This window comes from Nyctibius grandis, chromosome 1 (assembly GCF_013368605.1).
Source record: "Nyctibius grandis isolate bNycGra1 chromosome 1, bNycGra1.pri, whole genome shotgun sequence".
NCBI lineage: Eukaryota > Metazoa > Chordata > Aves > Nyctibiiformes > Nyctibiidae > Nyctibius > Nyctibius grandis.
The window spans coordinates 77371040-77383536 of record NC_090658.1 but is presented as its reverse complement, the minus strand read 5'-3'; positions in this window follow the sequence as shown (position 1 = coordinate 77383536).

The window sequence follows — 12497 nt, the reverse complement described above, 5'->3', positions numbered from 1 at the left end:
TTGCATTGCTGGCAACCTTATCACATGCTGGGCCAAGCACATAGGGTCTGTGGAAACCTGCTGAGAAAATCCTGAAGAAAGCCTGATGCCCTAATGATGGCAGAATTTGTGCCAGGCAGAGCTGCCGCAGGGAACAGATGAGGTGGATGCCTTCCTCACATTCCCGCTTTGCTGGTTGGTCCCCTTTCATATTTGCGGATGTTGAGATGAAACAGCAGACCCAGATCCATGCAGGATCTCCAGGAAGAAAATATTCTACAGGGATCTCTTCCCAGAGCTGCTTTTATCCCTAAGCTTATGAGGGAAACAAACCCAGGAGATCCCAGGCCAGCCTAAGAGGATGTTAGTTATGGTTGCTATAAATACAGCGCAGCTCTGAATTGGCTAGTGTTTTTGTTCTTTTCACCTTTATCTCAGAGAACAAGAGGCTGAGGAAGTGCATACCCTGTCCCTGACCTGCGCTGTCCCGGACATCTGACCGGAGGAAGAGTCTATGGAGCAGAGAGAGGTCTGAGTGAAAAGGGGGGAGAAGGGTTGCAGGGCCAGAAATGCCCTTTGTCCACATAGCAGCAGAAAGATCAACTAGCTGTGAAACTGCTCTTTTAGCAAACCGTACTTTCTTTTATACGAAGGTGGTGTTTTCTCACTGAGATCAGGACATGAGAAATCCCCACTTAACTATCTGCTGTTTAATGCCAAGCATTCAAGCAAAAGCTTATATTTTTTTTGGTGAAAGATGATCCTAAGGAAAAATGCATACCCATTTGAGCCCTTTTACAAAAAGGTACAGCTTCCTACCAAAGGACTCTTCTAATTTTTTTTTTCTCCAGGCTGAAATTATTATTCTGCTAAAGAAAGTAAAGGTTTTGCCTCCCTTTCCATAAAAATTCCACTCACTTTAATAGGAAAAGAGAAACATTTATTCTTCCTGTTTCTGGTTCCCATTCAGACCTTCACAATCTTGTAATGTGTTTATCCTGGAAAACAGGGACATATATGTGTTTTCCCAGTCATGCAGATGGAGAATTAAGACAGAAGCGAAATAAACATCACATGCTGAGCGGAGCCCAGCCCAGTGGCCCCAGCACGACCATTGTGGTTCATGAAGCGAAGCGAGGAGCTGTGCTCAAGCTGCTGCAAAGCAGTGAGGGAGCGATGCTCACAGTCAAACACCCATGCTGTGGGTGTCTGTGTAGACCTAGGGCTTCTGCTCTCATCATCATCCCATTGGTGGTACCCAAACAGGCTTAGTTTGGGGGGGGTGCCTCACTGGATAAAGGATCCAGGTGACATGTGGCTACAAAATGCCTTTAATATTAGGCATAGCATGGTCCTGACTGCAGGTGAAACGCAGGCTGTGGGATGTGCCTGGTCAGCTCTGGAAGATGAAGGAGGGAGAGTTGTGCAGGGAATGAGCCCATTCCCTCTGTTTCGTGACAGACCCTGGCTCCCTGCTCTCTTCCCAGGACTGGGCTACACACGCTCAAATCTACCTCCTCTCCTCCTTCCCGTAGTGTTGCTCTCCCCTGCTTACCTGTCCCTACACTCCTCCTGGCAAGTGAGCAGAAGGGTAGGGCTGGCAGCAGCAGCTGCTGCCGCAGGGATGTTTGAGGAGGGCTGCTCTGTTTGTGGTGGGGAAAAGCAGAGAAGGAGGTGGCTGCCAAGGCAGGGGAAGGGGGTTGCAGAGACAGATGGCTGTGTGCACAGGGAGCATTGCTTGTGTGGGGAACAGCATGTGGGAGGTTGCACAACTTAGAGCTTCTCCCCTCTGAACTGTCCAGGCTCAATTACTCCTGTGGGCACTTACACAATGGTAATAATCTCCTTCCCTGTACGATTATGCCAGTATGGGGTGGTCCCACAACCACTGACCTCCCGACGTGCTGTATCTCTTCTTTCTACTCTTTGGTTTTGATTTGTGATTTTTCTGGATGCAGCACTCCTTTCTGATTATTCTGGAAACACTTGGGGGATTTGTAACAGTAATAAAGTATCGTGGGCTTGGCTGGCGAAATTCTTTTTAACAAAAAATGTTGAGGTTTTGAAATTTATTTTTGTTCTGTGTTGGAATAAAATCAAAGTCTTCCAAAAACTGCTTTGGAAACAGCAGAGCAATCCGTTACGGACTCACTGGGAGGTAGGAGGTCCTTGTCTGGAGCTGAGCACAACAGGATTATGGGCCTGGGTCTCTTCTACCCTAAAAGTGGGCCCTGGGCAGGGACACTTCGGAAGTGTTGCTCCTTTGTTCTGGTTAAGACTAGAAATTCCATTCTGGACCTCATTACGGAAAACCAATATATTTTCATTAGAAAAAATTCATTGCAATATGTTTGTATTTTCTTTTGAAAAATGCCAGGTCAACCTGAAAATGAGGCCATGCCACAGAAATTAAGTTCACAGGTTCTCAACATTCATTTCATTTTTCTTCTAAGTATGTATTAGGCTACATTGCTTAACTTGGTGTTTATTTTTTTACTTTTAAAATGTGTCATTTACAAAATAGCAATATAAATCAAAAACACAGCAACTGAATTTCTGTGGGAAATGGCCTGGCTTGCCTCTCAGGCACTGCTTGCCAGCTTCACTTCAGAAAATCTTTGGACCCTGAAGCTGCCTTCAGAAATGCACGGAAGGTATTTCAAGGCATGTACAAGATTAGTAAAATCATTTCAGGAGCAACAACAACACAGCTCTCTACCTCAGGGCCCAGTTGAGCTGGAAGGATGAGCCAACAGAAATCTTGTGAAATTCAAGGAGGATCAATGCAAACTCCTGGACCTCTGAGGGGATAAACCTGAGAGGGTGCGGGCCGGGGATGGCCAGGCTGGGAAGCAGCTCTTGGGGAGGTGCTGGCACCCTGGAGCACCACGAACCATGCGGGAGCCAGCAGTGACCAGGCAGCAGGAGCATGGCCCATCCGTCTAGGGAAGAAATTATACTTCTCTGCTCCGCAATCATGAGACCTGAGGATATAGTGCCTGGTTTAGGGCCTCGCTTGACACAAGATGTGGATAAACTGGCGTGAGTTCAGTGAGTGGCTCCCAAGATGATCAGGGCTGTAGCAGTTGCCCTGCAAGGAGAGCCTGGCTTGCAGAGATGGCTCTGGGGGTTCTGACAGCAGCCCCTGGTACCTGCGGGGAGGTAGTTGAGAAGAGGGAGCCAGGCTCCTCACAGCAATGAAACAAGAGCTCTGATTTTGCTGTTATGTAGACCATTCTACAACAATTTTATTGCCATTTCTGATAAAGCTGCGCACTGATGGTTGTGTGATTTCATTTTGACAGTCCTAGAAAGAAAGGGCCACTTTATGTGAATGGAAGGACAGGATGTTTCACCTCCCCCTGGTGAAGGGAGGAGCACTGCTTGGGGAGCACAGGAAAAGCAGTTCCTAACCTGGATCCCTGGATTTTGAAGCTGCTGCACAGTGGAGAACATGTATCTTCATTGCATTTTTTTAAAAGGAAAGGGAAAGCTTTGCTGCCATATACGCTCCACTGAAGGCCCAGGGGAAATAGCTGCAGCTAGCATTTTGTTTAAAATGGCAGTGAGATTTCGCACACCCACGCCTCATCACCCACATCTACTTCAGCCTGACTCCTAAACACATGGTCTAGCCTTAGAGATGGAATAGATCTATAAGGTCATCTCATCCATTTCTCTTCTAGTTCAGAATTGTGTCCTGTAATGGGTAATTTCAAATCCTTTGGTCAGTCAAGTCTGAACAGATTCCCATTTTCCAGTTTCTTGAAATACTGTTCCCCAATAGATGTCATTGTTTAGTAAATGTCACATGGAGAAAACCACTTTAAGATATATCACTGTTAAGAGAGACATTTTATGTTGCACTGTCTTGTGTGGTAAGAGGAAGTGAAGGGTATATACTCTTTTCAGAGTGAGGAAGGATTTCCTTCCATTGGCTTTGTTTTGATTTGGTTTTACTTGCTGTTTATATAACAGATATTTATAATATGATCCTAGTCTTCATGTAATAAAATCAATTTGGGCTCAATTTCTCAATCTTTGATCAGATCAATCTCTTTGCAAATGAATCTGCTGTAAATGAATTTACAGCATGAGCCTTATTTCCCATTTGGTGGAAAGTGGTCTTATTTCCCTATCAATTATGTATGACAATGTAATACAGGCCTAATACACACATGCAGGTGGGAGACCACTTTGCCCATTAGGGGGCATTAAAGACATTTATTCCTCATTTCACAGGACGCCTTTGTCATAATATCACCTCTAATCCTATTTTCCATGTCTAACAGGAACTATATTAATACTTACTTCTTAAAGAAATGTTGCAGCTTCTTCTTGACGTTGCCCCAGGCTTATCTTCAGCTGTGTGCAGCTGGGGCTGAGAACATGCTTGGCATTTGGAAGGGAGGAACTGAGGAGTTACAGCAAGAAATGTTTCTGTCTGAAGGGAAACCAGGCTGCAAGACTCTCCTGCAAATTTCAGCCCTCCAAGGTTGCAGGGCTTGCTGAACCGGGGTTTTGTTCAGCCCTGGAAAATGACAGGAATCCTTTGTGCAAATTGGGTGCAGATGTGGGGCTGGGTATCACACATCACCCACATTCTTAGCTGTTTGCACATGGGATTTTGTTTGCAGACTATATCCAATTTTCAAATTGCACTCTGTTTCTTCTTCAGTTGCAGAAGCAGTGGTAACTGTAGCCAAATCCCTCTTGCTCTCTGGCTGGTGGGAGGGGAGCCTATTTGGGAAAGAAGGTGTTTGCTTGCCTTGCTGTGTCCCCACAGTAGGGAGGGATCGGAGGAGGGAGGGAGGGGTGAGTTCGGGAGCAGGGGCTGGAGCAGAGCGCACCCAGGCGTTCAGACACGTGCCATCCCTTCATGATGGGTGTCCTTCCCAGCATCGTGGGGGATCCCACAGATGGACACAGGGTTGGGCAGAGGGCCAGCAGAACCATGGCCATGTGACCTCACCAGCCATGCCCTGACCTAAACTCCGCACCGTGACACGTCCATCGTGTGCTCTCCCAGGCACTGCGCAGCTGCCTGTGCTGCACGGTAAAGCTAGAACATGAGGCAAGACCAAGTTTCCTTAAGGATAGCTGTTTCGTACCTGTATTCTGGGTATGCACAGCGTGTAGAGTACGGGGGAAGGTGCTGCTATCTACCAGCAAAGCATTCCACTTATCCCATGGAGGGTTGGGCTGTTCCAGTTTATCTTATATAGAGTACATTTTTGTTGTCTGCAATGGACAGAAAGGAGCCCTGAGGGAATTAATAAAGCTCATGCCGAGAAGTTTTAACTTAGACATGCATAAGGAATAAATTAATTTTTAATACATTTTTTAAGAAGCACATTTTTTGGCTTGAAACCATCATGCCTGGTATGTTTATAAAGGCACCCATAGCATGCTCCGGTTAAGAGTCTGTCAGTGTTTCCACTGTAAACCCTCTTTTCAGAGGTTTATATTGTAATTCTAATATAAAATTCAATCCAGGCAAGAAAAAACTGGCATCAGTCTTGGCCTGAGAGTGATGTTTTCTTTAATGATTTTTTTAAATTTACTTTTCCTCTTATCAACATTTGATTAATGCTAATTAATAAGAATGCTTTCATATTTAATCATTGTTAAAGTTAAAATGGTATCCTGACAAGGTACTTGGGGTCCAAAGGTACTTCTGGGTGTTTTTCACACTTGCACAGCTTAAAAACATTTCCAAAGCTCTAGTTTGAATTTTGTAAGCCACGAACTAATTTTCTGCAATGCCCTACCATAGCGTTTAGGATAAAATATCCCAAGTGGGAATTGTAACGACCAAGTCCCTCTGAAGCTCTCCACCTAACTCCCTAGACGTGCTATTGGGTATTTTGCACTTTGGATTCCTAGCCCCGCCACGCAGCTGTTGCAGTCCAACTGGCAGATGACGTACAGTGAAAAGTCACTGGGTGAAGCTCACCTCACCAGCAGAAAGAGTTCTTAATTGGCATCCCTGACAGGCGGAGACCATTGCATACACCAACCCTCCCCTTGTTTTCCCTCTCTTAAACACGCACGCTCACAAGACCTCCACAGGAAGTGAAGGGCTCAAAATTGCATCCACCTATTTTTAAAAAAATTAAAATTAGTTTTAGCTAAAAAGTTTTGCAGTTCAATATCTGCTTATGAAAGCAGAAAAATCCAGTTAGCCTAACAATGCAGTTTCACCCTTATTGGCTTCTTTGTGCCTATAGGCTTTATAAAAGTCTCTCAGCACTGGGCAACGTTATGTACCATATGCGGTGCCTGCAGTACCTCAGCACAACAGAGCAGATTAAGGACAGAGTTTCCGCCTACCCTTTGAAGATTTATATCAGACCTTTTAACCTCCTGTGAAAAGAGTTTGGTGAGTTAATTCTTTTTATGATACTCAACAACAGCTTTTATACTTCCACAAACACTGTGTAGCTCTCATGCTGTAAACAGTCATAAATTCAGCTAGGCTTCTCCATATTGGAGCAAGGCATGACAGAAAGCAACAGGGTTCAGGGCTTTGTGAACTTTCTGTCCTGCCAATTGGGGTTCACAAAAGTTGTTGAGTTCGTAAACTTTCTCCTCCCCTCTAATCCTCTTTTCACCCCAGTTTAAACAAACAAATATGCTTGGGTTTTTTTTTGTGTTTTGCATTATGATGGGGAGAACACACTTGGAATTCAAGACTGACACATATGGAGACCATATACAGTGGAATATATCCGTGGTCTGCTAGTCCTTTGCCTCCCTCACCCGGGCTGAACACTGTGCATGTCAGGAGTTTCAAGACAGTCTCCCTAGAAGACATGTCTCTGATATGATATTGAGCTTTCCAGCTTTTATTCACCAAACAAAGTCTTCCTACCGGCATTTTGGGCCTCCTATTGCCATTTCCACATGTCTTACAACTATGAGTGGATGCATTACACACTACATTAATGAGAAGTACTTTTCTGGTCATGGAGCTGAATCAGAGAGAGATTAAATGACTTGGTGAAAGTCACACAGGAAATTTGTGACAGAGCCAAGAATTTCCTGAAAGCCAACGTACTGTTTTTACTTATTATTTTTCTAGTTCTTCTTTGGGAGTATTTGAAGTTGAGGTGAAGCCTGTATTGAATATTCATCTCTGTATACATACTCATTAAGAGAAGCTCTGCAGACCTTTCTCTAAAGAGCATCTCTAAGTAGGGAAAGGAGACAAAGAGCAGGAGAAAGGACTCATTAGCTGCACCCCACGCATGTGTCAGAAACCAAAACACAGAGCCAGTAATGCAGTTTGCTCCAGGCCACACAGGAAGTTTGCAGCAGAGACAAGGAATTTGATCTACATCCCCTGAATCCCAGTCCAGTGCTTTCAACATCTTCCTTAACCAGTTCATATTTCATATGATATGCAGTCTATACTGTATGGCCTTGGAAATATATTTTTCTTTTACTCTCTCTTCCTCTCTGAAATAATGTAATCCAGAAACATTTGCACTGAACTTTTGAACCTTTGACGTTTAAGTAGGTTCGAAATTAAGCAAACTGTGTTTCTATGTTGTTAATTGGAATCACTATGCCTGGATCTTTTAGCAGCCTCCACATGGTTAACTTCAAACTCCCGTGTCAGTCTGAAAGAAAAAAAAAATCAGGTCCCATTAAATGTGTTAAACATTTTAACTGTACAAAATGGGGAGTAAGGCAGATCTTTTGAAAACTGAATCAGGAGAACAACAGGCGTCTGTGTGTATGCTTCCTCCTGCCTGGGTTGAAGGTCATTATTTTGAACTAATAGCTGACCCCTTTGGCCTCTGGAAGGCCATTATGCTTAATGGCCTGAGCTAATTTGCTGTGCTACAGGGTTGGCTGATCTTTATTTTAATCTCCTGCACCTTCTCCTGCTCTTGTGGGGAAAGCAACTGCTCTGATATAATCCAGTTGGCACCAAATTGCCTAGGGGAGGGAACAGGCGAGCTGCTATGAGACAGGACAGTAATTTACTGAGGCTTGACTCTCCTGGCAAAAAGAAAGGCAAGGAAAGGAAAGGCATATGCATACATGCGCACACACATATGTGTGCACACAACGTAAGAGGTTGGGAGAGCAAGAGAGTGAAGCTGGATAGAGAGAAAGAAAGTGCAAGAGAGGGAATGAGGGAAAGTGTGAAAGAGAGGGAGAGACTTTCACAGGTAAATCTACGTTTCTAACCCCATTTTCCTTCCGTTGAGCCACTTTGAAAGAATAACTCCCAAATGATTTGCTGCCAGGAAGCAGAGGTAGCTTCACTAGTACTCTTTCTCACAAAATCAAGTACCTATTTGAAAAGTAAATTTGCCAGCCACACGTGCCTGTGTCTCTTCCAGCATTACTGAAGAGGCTGTTGTGAGTGAGCGGTTTAAAAATCAGCTGAAACAGAAAGCAAACACATGAAAAGCATCAGCTGCTAGAGGCATATTCTCAGAGGTGAGGCAAGGTCTTATGGGGTGCTGCTCTCATAACCTTTGTCCAGACAGAGGGATTTTTTGTCTCCTTGAAACCTTTATTCAAGTCCTCAGCCCAGGGATGATGGAGGAAAGTCTGACCCAGGGAGGAGCAGCATTGCTGTGGTGTGGTGTGGGGCTCCACCAGTGGGGCTGGGGCTGCAGGGGTGCCGCGCAAAGAGGGAGACAGGCTTTAATCCCCCCTTCACCTTCAGCTTTTTTCGCCTGCTCCAAACAGCAGTACATCGCATAGTCTTTGCTTTCTGTCTTAGCTGACATAATTTTCCCTTTGCTCCTTCCTTTGCTGATCCCATCTGCTGCATATGTCCTGTGCAGGGCACAATGAAAAAGGGGAGACACGATGAAAAAATGTCAATTCAGCAGCAAACCAAAGATTTTACAGTATGCGAGAGCTCGCATGTCGAGGAGCAAAGCTGCTTTACATATGTGTGTTTTTGTATCTGCAGTCACACATGCATGAAATACCCCAGAAATGTGCACAGCATGACCAGCTATAGCAAATTACAGGTCCTCCTTCCTCCCTTTCCCACTAATTTTCCATGGTCTGCTGCTCTTGCTGATATCTTGTCTAATGTGCTGTGGCTGGCTGTTCAGGGAGGCTTGGACACTCTGCTTTATATCTGTGCTATGCACAAAACTGCAGAAGTAATGGATCCTTGGAGCTGTGTGTCAGTGGTTTTTCCCACCCATGCCCATCATGGCTGGCAGTGAGCAGTGCCTCTCTCTGGGGCTTCTGTTCTTTCTGTGCTGGACCGTTCTGTACACGGGTGGTAAAAGTCCTGGGCATCCCTGACACTGTTGCTGAGGCTGGGTCCCACCAGACTGTCCAGTCCTGCCAGCAAAGTCAACGGAAATGCAGTGTTTGTCCCCACAGCTCAGCCCTGATCCCGAGGCTGCCCCTGTTAATGGTGTCTGGGCTGTTGTGATTAAATTACCTACAACAGCAGCCTTGACGTTCAGGGGCGGGATGGAGAACTATCAGCTGATGCGCTCAAGTCTCTGGATTCTTAAATATATCAAAATTATTCCCTTGTACTTAATGAAAAAAAAAGAAAAAAACACATGGATTTATTTCTATTACATTTCTGGCCCCCACTCAGCCCCTGAGGGCCCTTGGACTTGCCGTGGTGGATGCTCAAAGTCACATCTGCACAGGGCCAGGACTGCTGGTTCAGTGGTCCTGGGGCACTGCATGCCTCTGCCACGTGTGGGGAGGACTATCCCCATGGGGTGACCTGAGGTGGTGGCCCAGGCTCGGTCATGTGGACCCGAGTCCCTGGGCAGCTTTGCTGTGCATGAGAAATCCTTCACTGCCCTTGTAGGGCAGCTTCCCACTCACTTGGGGCTGTCACAAAAGCCCAGGCACCAGGATCTTGATTGTTTGGAAGAGTGTGTGCACTTCAGCAGTGTTAAACACACCTCTAATCCTTACATCTACGTCAGCCTGAAAATTTGCGTTATTGCCCTCTACGTTTTAACCAATCAAATGGAAAATTAATTTAAAAGCAATTTATTGCAGCAAATTGGTTAAAAGATAACAATTAAAAATTGAAATAAAAATTATCTGTCTGAAACAGCACTCATCTTGCATGGTTTTGCCATGTGTGCAGCAGGGTTATCATGGGTTTATCTCCATTTTTTTTTTTTTTAAATCCCTTTGTAAGACCTTCGGGTTTCTAATGCTTTAGGTTATAATGTTCCCACATAAGCTTGCCCATGGTACAGTGAACACCTAGTAAAATAAAAGGCCTCCTGCAGGTGGTGCTACAATGCTGCAAGTATTTTTAGTTAGAATAGGCACAAAAAAATACCCCCATTATAATTTTCCCTCACATCACAGCAAATTAAAACCTCTGTGTAAGAGTAGCTCATTATAGGCAGCAAAGTTCAAACTAGCTTCAAATGAAGATGTACAGATAAAGCATCTTGGAGACCTGGACTTAACTCGCTCTCTCAGTAACACAACTCCACTTTTTCCACATAGTTAGCAATTAGTTGTATATTAAGAAAACCATTTCTTCTCCCCTGAAAATTCTGAAGAAAATTGTGGCCTTATTCTCCATTGCACAATGACTTGTGTAGTCAAATATTATGGTGCAAAATGAGGATAAAATAGCTGTAAGATGTCATGTATCAGATAGGTTAGCATCTTACACCCCACAGCAGCGGTACTAATGTCCAAGCAACAGACAAAGGGGTTTGGTTTTTTTTTTAAATAATAATCTGTCTGCTAATAAAAAAAAACCTTCATAGTTTATGAATCTCTGATTTTCCACAGACAAAATAGCTTGGCCTAGCCAGCCTAGCCCAATGGATCACCTCTGCATAGGGACAGCCAGGACCCGTTTGTCTTTGCCTTTAAATGGCATCGTATGGCCCAACAAAATTAGGGCATTATGCAGGGAACACAGTTAACCTGTGGAGCAGAATACTGCCATTTAAAACCTTCATCACTTAAATTGTCTTTAAGTTTGTTATTCTGCGGATTTTCTTGTCTTTAAAAGTGGGGTTCTTTTTGCTTCCTTCTTACCTGCTGACATTTTTTTCTCCTTTATTTCTCAGTTTTACTATTTATTGATTTACTTGTTATTGTGAAAGGAATAAGGAAATAAAAGGAAATTGTAAAAAGCCAAACCCTTTGGAAATAAAAGGCAAAACAATGACTTTTTCTGATTAAATATGAGACAATTTGTTTTCAAGTACCCTTTACTATTGCTTCTGCTTCTGCTTTTGTTTTTATCCCAAATGTGCTCATAAGACATGGTTTTCTTTTTTCCATGAAAATAAGTTTGTTTACTAATCACAAACTACTGCAGTTGAGGTTGTCTTGTAGTTAAGATAACCTCGCATGGCATCCTGTGAACTTCCCCAACTAGTGCTTGCTCAGGGAAAGAAACAATTAAGCCATCAACACAAATGCATCCAGGGCTGTCAGATCAGAAAATAAATGAAGGCTGAATGATGATGTAGTACCAACACTTCCATAAGAAACAGCTTCAATTAAATTAAAAATGCAATAACAATAATTAAAATGTATGATATGGCTCTCAGCTAAGCTTGAATCTTATGCTTTGATTTGATTTCATATTTTTTCCCTTCCTTATGTACAGCACCTGAAATTTCCCAGGGGATTTACAGGGAGAAGCATAGATTTGGAGACAAGAATATTGTGCTCTTCAGTGCTATTTCAAGGAAACTCAGTGCAGATACAATATTCATTTACTCTTCATTCTCTCATTCTCAGAGAGGTACAATGTGTCTGGGTTAGCATGGCTATTAGCTGTTCAACAATACATTGTTTTTTATAATTAGAGAAGAGGTTGCTGCTTGTAAATGGAAAGCCTATTAGTACTCACCAATTGAGCTGATTGGATATTGTGTTGTATGTATCCATGTCCTCACAATGTGCTATTGTGATCAAGTAGATATTCTTTATTTAATGTAATATTACAATTGGCACAACAGATTTTTAATTTATTTTTTTCATAAGGTGAAACCCTGCATGTAGATACAGTTTTAAAACACAGAAAACAATCCTATCACAAAGCAGCCACGTCTTCTTGAAAAATCAGATAGACAAAGGGAACACAAAGTAATTTTTGACATTTCTTTGAAAAGGTGCAGTCTTCAGCTGAAGTCCGTAATGAAAATAAGTGAGAATAGAAAGGTTCAGTGTCTGCATGTGCACACGTTTCCCCCTCTTGGGAAAAGAGCTTTGCCTTAGAGGGTTAACAGTTCACATTTTTGGAGACACTAACCTTGGGGACTATTCATATGGATGTTATTTATGGCCTTCTTGAAACACATCAGTGTGTCCTTGAGGGTACGACAGTGACACCGGGCCTGGACTTAGCACTCCGGGGGTTTCTGCAGATAGCAGCAGATCTCCCTGGAGGATCCTTCCTCTACAATCAATATATTTTATGACTCTCTGCCTTTCTTAGGATGGGGCCCAGGGCTCTGCGTGGCTCAGACCACAGAGGCAAGATTAGAGGGGGACACCTGGTTTGCAGAGCCTAAGGG